The sequence below is a fragment of the Elephantulus edwardii genome, unplaced genomic scaffold, assembly GCF_000299155.1.
Source record: "Elephantulus edwardii isolate Elephantulus edwardi_28Jun2011 unplaced genomic scaffold, EleEdw1.0 scaffold00130, whole genome shotgun sequence".
Lineage (NCBI taxonomy): Eukaryota > Metazoa > Chordata > Mammalia > Macroscelidea > Macroscelididae > Elephantulus > Elephantulus edwardii.
The window spans coordinates 4,341,220-4,352,104 of record NW_006399880.1 but is presented as its reverse complement, the minus strand read 5'-3'; the positions used below and the strand labels follow the sequence as shown (position 1 = coordinate 4,352,104).

The window sequence follows — 10,885 nt, the reverse complement described above, 5'->3', positions numbered from 1 at the left end:
TTTAGCTTCAATTTAGACTTGCATATGAGTAATTTGTGGTCTACGCCACAATCAGCACTTGACCTGATTTTGAGTGCTGATTGGGCTTCTCCAGTGTTTCTTTCCACAGATGTAGTCAATCTGATTCTTGTGCAGTCCATTAGGTGAGGTTCATATGTATAGTCACTGTTTATGGTCTTTAAAAAAGGTATTTAAACAAATCATTGATTATACAAAATTCAGTCATTTGATCTCTAATCTCATTTTCATTGCCAAGAACATAATTTTCAAATGCCAGTCCTTCTTTCTTGTTTCCAACTTTTCCACTCAGATAGTAGTTGTATTAACAGTTCTTTGTTTGCTGATGGATAGTATCCTGTCACTCAAAGCATTTCATGCACTTCAGGATAGATCTTGATTTTTTTTTTACTATGAATGTGACATCATCCTTCCTCAATGTTTAATTCCAGCAAAAAATAGATCATATAATTGTCTGATTCAAAGTGGCCCAAACCAGTCTGTCTCAGCTCACTAATGACTAGAATGTCAATCTTTATCCATTCCATTTATTTTCATTCATTACAACTTCCAATTTTCCTAGGTTCATAATGCATATGAACCAGATAATTTAAGGATTCAGTTATTAATAGATATTTGGAACTTAATTTTTTAGTGTTTTCCAATGTAAGAACTTTACTTCCAGCTTTATATGTAACAATGCTGCTCTGTTACTCGTATGAATTTTGAAGGCCTGTTATTTCAGATGTAGATGGCCGATCCTTTTTCTTAGTCTGTTTTAGTGTGGAAGCTCCACTGAACCCTGTCTATCATGGATGAACCTGCTGGTATTTGAAATATCAGTGGCTTCTTAACAACCTGAAAATCACTCCAGCACAGCAAACTGATGGAGAAGTGCTGTACTTAGAAGTATAAACAAGCAAGTGTATACATATATAAGCTATAAAATAAGCAGCAATGTGCAAATCACTCCCCTAATACAACAAATTGACAGATAAGTGCTAGACCCCTAAGAACAAACTATGAAATAAGCAAGTATACAGCTATCACTGGCGTGGGATGGGCAATGTCTGGCAGCCCAGAACTCATTCATTAATACAGAACTAATCCATCAGATAACTTCAGCCAATGACCAGGAGGCCATGGAGTCAGCCCTCCCATGTGTTCAGAAGGTGAGAAAGCAGAAGCAATTGGTAAGTAGTATTATGATTAGGGAGCTCTAGTGGACTTAAGGTAAGAAGCGACAGTGCAGTCCCAAAGGCATGCAGTTCAAATCCAGCAGAAGCTCCACAGGAGAAGGATGGGCATTCTCCTCCCTATGGTTTACTGCCTCTGAAAACTCACTGGAGGGTCAGCTATGGGTCACTTCCAACTTAATGGCACACAACAACTTACGATTACCACGAGGAAGGGCAGTAAAGTTATGGGAATTGGGTGTTTCAAGCAATAGTAGAAGGAAGCAGGTGTGTATAACTTGGGGAAAGGGATCAGACAGCTGAGAACTGGATTTTTTTTTAGGGTAAAATAGTAAAGACAGATTTATTAGAAAGCTACATCCCCAAAGGGACAGATCTCCCGCCTTGAAAATAAATACAGAGGGGAAGCTCTTGCCAGCGAGAGAGCTGGATTTTTAATGCTAATATTTTCATATGGTTCAAACACAGAAAAATAGGAAAAAAATTATATTGTAAAAAAAAATCCTCTGAAGCTTGTGCTTGTTGATTTAGTTACCACTGTCCAACATCTGAAAGGTAAAATTGTTGTTGTTAGGCACTATCAAGTCCAGGACTCTTAGCAAGCCTGTCACAACAGGCCTGAACCCTGTCCCATCCTGTGCCATCTCCTTCAACTTTGACACAGTTGAACTCGTTGCTGCAGTCACTTTGTCAAACCATCTCATTGTGTCTTCCTCTTTTTCACTGACTCTCCACTTCTCATAGCATGATGATCCTTTCCAAGGAATAGCCTCTCCTAGCAACATGCTCCAAGTACGAGAGAAAAACTTCACCATTTTTGCCTCTAAAAGACACTGGTTGCGCTTTACCCAAGACATATCTGTTTGTTCTTTTGGCAGGCCATGGGCTATTCGGCACTCTTCTCCAGCACCATTTAAAAGCATCAGTTCTTATGTCATCTTTATTCATTATCCAGCTCTCAGATGCGTAGCAGGTAATTGGAAAGACCATGACTTGAATCAGGTGCACCTGAATTTTTAACCAGATACCATTGCTCTTGAGGATTCTGCAGAGGTCCTTGATGGTACATCTTTTTATTTTTTGACTGCTGATGCCAAAGGTCTTGATTGTGAATTCAAATAAGATGAAATTGTTGGCGATTTATTTTTTATTCGTCTATCGTGCTATTGCCATGGACTCAATTGTAACTAGTAACGTCCAAATTTCATGTATATCTTTGCAGAGTTCTTCATGGGTTTCCCCTTTTTTCCACTTACGATGTATTTTAGAGGTCTTTTCTACTTAATACATGTTTTTGTGTGCCGCTGAGTTGGAACCAAGCTGTACCTGACCCTCCACACCATCTGTTTTGAGAGGCTGTTTATTTGCATGGGAGGAGATTGCCTATCTTTCTTTTTACAGAGAAACTGGTAGATTTGAATTGTGTGCCTTTGGGATAGCAGCACAGCTCCTTAGCACTAGGCCACCAGACACATATACAAAAAACCAACCCAAATCTGCTCCTGCCAAGTCACTTCCGACTCATAGCAACCCTACAGGACAGAATGAGATTGCCCCAAGAAGTTTCCAAGGCTGTGAGTCTTTATAGAAATGAGCGGCCACCTCTTTCATGGAGCAGCGAGTGGATTACAATCACGGACTTTTCAGTTAGCAGTTGACTGCTTATTTGTTGTGCCAACAGGCGTCCTTATACGTATGTACACACATGATCTCTTTTTTGTTTTGTTTTTTTAGTTTTTAAATTTTCTATTAGTTTATTTACAAAATTTGACTACATTATTTTCAAGAACACATTCTTTCCATTTCCCTCACCCTCCCAATCAAATTGTACAACTCGATGATTAATTCTCCTCTCCCCTTGCACATCCTCACGTTTCCACCCTCTCCCACCCCTCCTGGATCCTTGTGCTCATTCTACAATAATGGTTTTATACAATATTTATCCTTGTGGGACTGAGTTAGTTCATTCAGCATAGTCCTCTCCAGTCCCTCCCAAGTTAGGTAATAATTTACAAAATCATTGCTCCTGCTGCTGCATAATACCTTTTTAAAATTTTTTAATATCAGAACATTTATTGTAGAACTAAATGTTGCCATTCTTAAGATAAACTGGCCACTGACTGCGATAGCTGCCCTCTTGGGTTTAGGTGCTGTTCCTTCACTGCACCCATGCCTGAATCTGTGGTAGACTATCTGTAGGAGGCTCATAGGACCAGAACCCATAATATTTCTCCTTGTAGCCTGGCACCCCAGTTGTGCTTTCTCTTGCACTTGGCAGGGCAGCCACACTTGGACATGTGGCCTTCTGGAGGTGGTAGGCCTGGAGCTACAGCGACAGCACAATATGTATGTCTTCTTGTGAAGCTTTTCAAATGATGATGTCATCTCTCATCTGCTACCTAGACCTGTACATGATCTTTTAACAGCTGCATGCTATGCCACCATGTGATTATTCCAGTTTATTGGATTAGCCCCCAGTCATGCACGTTTGGTTTGTTTCTATTCTTTTCTGAATGCATATAGTGCTATATCTATGGGAATATGACAATCATTTCACCCAGGTATACTTGTTATGCATCAGAGAGTTGGATAATGACTAAGGAGGATAGAAGGAGAATTGATGCTTTTGAGCTGTGGTGCTGGAGAAGAGTATTTGAATGTACCATGGACTGCCAAGAAAACAGACAGATTCATCCTGGAAAGGGTTAAACCGGGTGGCTCCTTGGAGGCAAGGATTCTGGGGCTTTGTCTGACATACTTTGGACATGTTGTAAGGAGGGACAGGTCCTTGGAGAGGGACATCATGCTTGTGAGGGTGGAGAGACAGCACAGGAGGGGAAAACCCTCTATGAGGTGGATTGATTCAGTGGCTGGGGTAGTCAGGATGAGTGCGTCAGAGACAGTGCGATTGGCACAGGACAGAGCAGAGTTTAGGGCTGTTGTGCATAGGATTGCTATGAGTCGCAAGTGACTCAACGGCACATAACAACAACAGCAACAAGAAGTATATTTGTAAGGTAAGTTTCCAGAATGCAGTTGTTTAGTCAATGGAAATGTTGCTGTTGTTATTCTGTGCCATCAAGCCCCCTGAAACTTATAGCTACCCTATGTACAATAGCTCTAAACCCTGCCCTGTCCTGAGCCAGTCTCACTGACTCTGACACACCTAATGCCACTGCTCCAGTTACTGTGTCTTTACATTTCATCCACTGCCTTCTCCTATGTTGTCCCTCCACCTCTCCAAGCATGATGTCCTTTTCCAAGGACTGGTCCCTCCTGGCCTCGTGCCCAAAGAATATGAGATGGAACTTCAGAATTCTTGCCTCTAAGAAGAAACATGGTTCTCACACTTTCTGAGACAGACTAGTTTGTTTTCCTGGCAGTTTGTGATATGTTCAATACTCTTCACCAAGACCACAACTCAAACGCATCAGTTCATCTTATGTCATCCTTAGTCATTGTCCAGCTCTCTGATGTATAACAAGTAATTGTGAAGACCATGGCCTGGATCAGGCACATCTTAGTCTCTAGATTGACATCATTGCTCTTTAGCACTTTGGAAAGGTTCCTGACAGCAGACTTCCCCAAATGCAATTCTTCTTTTGATTTCTCGACTGCTGATGCCAAGAGTGTTTAGTGTTGAGCCAAGCAAGCTGAAATTGTTAACAATCTCAATCTCTTCACCATTCTTCATGTTGCTGCCAATTGGCCCAGTGGTGAGAATCTTTGTCTTCTTGATGTTAAGCTTCAACCCATATTGAAGACTAGAGTCCTTAACCTTCTGCAGCAAATGCTTCAGGTCATCCTCCATTTTGGCAAGCAAGGTTGTGTTATCTGCATAATACATGTTGTTGATGAGTCTTCCTTCAATCCTGATACCAAACTCCTCCTCATAAAGTCCAGACTCCTGAATTATTTTTTCCACATATAGATTGAGAATGTATGGAGACAAGACACATTCCTGACACACTCCCTTCCTAATTTTGACTCCAGCAGTGTTTTCTTGCTCTGTTCTGATGACTGCCTCCTGGTCCAAGTGTAGGTTTCACATGGGCACACTTAAGTCTTCTGGGATTCCCGTTCTTAAAGTTAGCCACAATTTATTGTGACCTACGCATAAGCAAATTCAAATTAAAGCTAAAGGAATCAAAATTTGACCTTGAGGCTATCCCTCCTGAATTTAAAAACCAACTCAGGAATAGGTTAGAGGCCTTGAACACTAAAGAATGAAGACTAGATGAGCTGTGAGAGGATATCAAGAGAATCATCCATGAAGAATGCAAAAGGTCATTACAAAGACAGAAGAAGAAGAAAAGATGAAAATGGATGTCAGGAGAGACTCTGAATATTGCACAAGAGTGCCGAGAAACCAAAGCAAAGGGAAGAAATCAAGAAGTTAAGGAGCTGAATAGAATATTTCAAAGGGCAGCGCATGAGCGCAAAGCAAAGTATTATAATGAAATGTGCAAAGAACTGGAGTCTGAAAATCAAAAGTGCCTTACTTGCTTGGTATTTCTTAAACGGAAGGAACTAAAGAACAAATTGGAGCCTCAAGTTGCAATAGTAAAGGATGCTATGGAGAGAATAAAGAATAATGCAAGGAGTATTAAAAGAAGATGGAAGGAGTATACTGTCACTGTACAAAAAGAATTGGCTGACAAAGAATTTCAAGAAACATATGATCAAGAGGCAATGGTGATGAAGGAGGAAATGCAGGCTGCTCTGAAGGACTTGGCAAAAACTAAAGCCCCAGGAATTGGTGGAATACCAATTGACATATTTAAAAAACAGATGATGCCCTGGACATGCACACTAGGATGTGCCAAGAAATCTGGAGGACAACTACCTGGCCAACTGACTGAAGAGATCCATATTTATTCTTATTCCAAAAAAAAGGTGATCTGACAGAGTGTGCAAATTATTGTACAGTATCACTCATATCACAGGCATGCAAAATCCTGATGAAGATTACCCAGAGACAGAGAACTACCAGAAATACAAGCTGGGTTTAGAAGAGGCCATGGCTCTAGAGACATTATCACCAATGTCAGATGGATCTTGGCAGAACACAAAGAGTATCAGAGTGATGTTCATCTGTGTTTCATTGACTATGCAAAAGCATTTGACTGTGTGGCTCAAAAAAATTGTGGCTAATTTTAAGGAGAATGAGAATCCCAGAACACTGATTGTGTGTAAGTGAAACCGATACTTGGACCAGGAAGCAGTCCTCCTTACAGAGTAGGGAAACACTGCATGATTCAAAATCGGGAAGGGAGTACATCAGGGATGTGTCCTGTCTACAAACCATTCCAATCTATATGCAGAACAGATCATTCGGGAGGCTAGGCTTTATAAGGAGGAATGTGTTATCAGGACTGAAGGAAAACTCATCAACAATGTATGTTATGCAGATGACACAACCGTGTTTGCCCAAACTGAGGAGGACCTGAAGCATTTGCTGCATAAGGTCAAGGACTGTAATCTTCAATATGGATTGAAGCACAACATTAAGAAGACAAATATTCTCACCACTGGGCCAATCTGCAGCACCATGATGGATGGAGAAGAGATTGAGGTTGTTAACAGTTATGGCTTCCTCAGCTTCACAGTCAACACACTTGGTACCAGTGTTCAGGAAATCAAAAGGCAAATTGCATTAGGTAAATCTCCTGTCAGGGACCTTTCAGAGTACTGAAAAACAACGATGTCAGTCCAGAGACTAAAGTGCACCTAATCCGTCTTCACAATTACTTGCTATTCATCAGAGAGCTGAATAATGTCTAAGGATAATGGAAGAAGAATTGATGCCTTTGAGCTGTGGTGCTGGAGAGGAATCTTGAACATACCATGGACCACCAAGAAAACAATAGTCTGTTTTGGAGAGGATGAAACCAAGGTTCTCCTTGGAGTCTAGCATTTTGAAGCTCCATCTCACATACTTTGGGCATGTGGCCAGGAGGGGCTGAGCCTTGGAGAAGGATATCATGCTTGGAAGGGTGGAAGGGCAGTGCAGGATAGGAAGACCCCAGATGAGATGGATTGACACAGTAAGTAGGGCAATGGGGGTAAACGTATCAGAGTCAGTCGACTGGCTCAGGACAGGGCAGGCTTCAGTGCTATTGTACATAGAGTTGCCATGAATCACAGGTGACTTGATGGCATGTAACAACAACAACAACACAATCAAACGCCTTTACATAGTCAATGAAACACAAATAGACATTCCTCTGGTACTCTGTGCTTTCAGGCAAGATCCATCTGACATTGGCAATAATGTCTCTAGTGCCACGACCTCTTCTAAACCCAGCTTGTGTTTCTGGTAGTTCTCCTTTAATATACTGTTCCAGTCATTTTTGGATGATCTTCAGCAGGATTTTGCTTGCGTGTGAGATTAGTGATACTATTAAATAATTTCCACACTCTGTCAGATCACCTTTTTTTGGAATAAGAATAAATATGGATCTCTTCCAGTCAGTTGGCCAGGCAGTTGTCCTCCAGATTTCTTAGAACAATCTGGTGAGCTCGTCCAGGGCAGCATTTATTTGTTAATTGGTATGCTATCAATTCCTGGGGACTTGTTCCTCCTTCATCACCATTGCCTCTTGGTCATATATTGTTTCATGAAATTCTTCTGTGTCTGCCAATTCCTTTTGGTACAGTGACTCTGTATACTTCCTCCATCTTCTTTTAATGCTTTCTGGATAATTTATTATTCAGCCAAAGGAAATATACATTGGTTAATTGTGATGCATGTATATTGAAAACATTCCCTCTGTATATTGGTGTTGGTGTGTGCCATCAAATTAGGGCTGTCTCATAATTGACCCTCCAGCAGATTTTTAGAGGCAATAAATCACATAGGAGGAGGTTGCTCTTTCTTCTCCCCCCAGAGCATCTGGTGGATTTGAACCATGTGGATTTTGAATTGCAGTGTAAATTCTTGTCACTAGGCCACCAGAACTCTTCCCTGTATAAAGGTTGTGACAATTTTCATTCTCTCCTCTTCCCCCTCAGCCCCATCCAGCAGTGTTTGAAAGTGTCTCTTTCCCCACAGTTTTTTGTGTTTTTTTCCCCCCCACAGTTTTGACAGTAGAATGTGCTATCAAACTCTAGGACATTTGCCACTATGATAGTGAAAAGTGTGTCTCCTAGTGTTTTCACTTGGCACTTAGTATAAAAGTAATTTGTGTTGTTTGCTTTTCTGTGATTTGTTCTGCTGCTTCTAAAGCATGAGTCCACTAAAGGGAGGTAAATAGAATTTTCTAGAAATCACAGTACAGTAGTTTAGGAAGAACCTCCATTAGCCTGTTGTCATTGAGTCAATTCCAACTTATCTCAACCCACTGGTTCAGAGTAGAACTGCTCCGTGTGGCTTTATGGAAAGCAGATGGCCATATTGTTCTCCTGTGGAGCAGTTACGGGCTTAAGCCACTGACCTTTTGACTAACAGCTGAGCACTTAACCATTTTGCCATCAGGGCTCTTTGTAGGAAGAACACAGGTTATTTTTATCTTACCCATGCATTCCCTTTACGCCCAAGATACAGCATAGACTTTATTGTCATTATATGCTATCTAACTTACTTACAGCTGACCTTTCAGCAAGTTTTCAGAGACTTTAAGTCACACAAGAGGAGACTGTCCTTCTTTCTCCTGCCAAGCCACTGGTGGATTCGAACCACCTACCTTTGGGTTGGCAGCACAACTCCTTGCTATCTATGCAAACTGACTATACCCCCTGGAGTTTTTTTACTGATTCTCCACCTCCTCTTCCATACTTTTTTTACCTGCTCTCTAATTTTCCGCTTTTTCTCTGGTCCTCTTTTTCAAGTACCCAGGTAGAGAATACATACCCATTCCTTTTTTGGTTTATCCTGTCATGATCTTACTACATTAAGCATTTTCAAGGGCCATTAAACTAATTTCTTTTTTTTTTCTTCTGGTACAAGTAATTACTTTCTTTTCACTAAATCCATTTCTATAGGACTCAGGCAAGTAGCAGAAATGAGGACAGCATGATGCTAAACGTAGGACAGTTGCCAGGCGTGGTGGCGCGTGGCCGTTCTCCCAGCTGTTCTGGAGGCGGAGGCTGGAGCATCGCTGGAGTTCAGGAGTTCTGGGCTGTAGTGCGCTATGCCCATTGGGTGCAATATGGTGACTCTCTGGGAGCAGGGGACTACCAGGTTGCCTGCAGCGGAGCGAACCAGCCCAGGTCGGAAATGGAGCGGACCAAATGTAGGACAGCAGGAAGTGGGGCAGTCTGTGGCAAACCAGAGAGCACCTTTGCTGTGTAAGGAGTGTGGGTGCTGTCCAGCTCCACCTGATAGTTGCTATATTAAGTATTTTTTTATTTTTAAATTTTTTATATAAAATAAATTGTGCTGCATAACAGACCACTCCAAAGCAGAGTTATTTACAACAAGTCTTTATTTTGCACACACTCCCACATCCTAGTAATTTAGCTGGGCTCAAACAATTGATTCTGGCCCCGGCTGAGTCCCCTTCTGTGATTGAGATCACCTGCAGATCACTTTTGCTGATCTTGGCTGGTTCTCATGTGTCTGGGGCACAGAAGCTGACTCAGCTCTGGCCACAGGGTCTCTCATTTTCCTTTGGGATAGCTTGGCCACGTGGCTGTCATGGAACACACTTCCTGTCAGCATGGCTTTTGAGCTCCTCCCTCTAGAAACAATAATCCTACCTTTTTTGTGTTTATGATCATGGGGGTTTCCCCAGAGCTCAGCTGTTTGGAAGGTTAGGATAAAAGACACAGTTCAATTACATTCTTTGTGATTCTAAAACACATGCTGCTCTCATCCTTTATTTGAGCGCTGTGTGTCTGGTGTGTTTCCTTTATCCTGTCCCTAGGCAGTGCTTCCCACCTGAAGGCCAGAGATCAAAGGCTTGGCCATGAGCTCCACCCAGCAGGAACTCTGCCTTAGGAAGGGAAGAACTCTTCTCCTGGCTTAAAAATGAGAGGTGGGAAGTGGAATGTGGGAAGAGGCTGCCTCCAGAGCAGAATCCAAGTCTGGATTCCAGAATGACTCTAGCAGGGTTTGGAGAAGGCAAAGAATCCATTTTCCTTTATTAGATATTTTTGTTTATTTTAACTATAAAATTATAGAAGTTTGTTCCCCTTGGCTTCTTATCTCTTCCTCATGAGTGTTTCTTGCTGTTGTTGTAACGTGCCATCAAGTTGAGCTGGACTCGTAGTGGAGTGACCCTATGAATAACAGATCTGAACCCAGTCCTGTCCTGTGCCATCCTCTTCAATTCTGACTTACTTGAGCCCATTGCTACAGTCACTGTGTCTGCCTCATTGAGAGTCTTCTTCTCTTTCATTGACCCTCCACCTTTCCAAGTACCCACTTCTAGCAACAGCCCCAAAGTATGAGATGAAGTCTTGCCATCCTTGCATCCAAGGAGCACTCTGGCTACACTCCAAGACACATTTTTTTGCCCTTTTGGCAGTCCATGGGATATTCACTACTCTTCTCCAACATCATAACTCAAAGGCATAAAGTTTTCTTCTGTCCTCCTTGTTCATTGTTCAGTTCTCAGATGCATAGCAAGTGACTGAAAAGACCACGTCTGAATCAGATTCACTTTAGTCTTCAGACTGGTATCATGGCTTGGTGACAGGAATGGGACTGGAGATAGAATGATTGAATTTTGTAAAATCAATGACTTATT

General features: G+C 41.8%; 1 protein-coding gene across 1 annotated transcript in view; it reads left to right on the top strand.

Annotated features, from left to right (window-relative positions):
* Positions 1-10,885, top strand: part of ARHGEF37 (Rho guanine nucleotide exchange factor (GEF) 37) — a 59,299-nt gene that overhangs the window by 12,749 nt on the left and 35,665 nt on the right. The gene's annotated exons all lie outside the window — the stretch shown is intronic.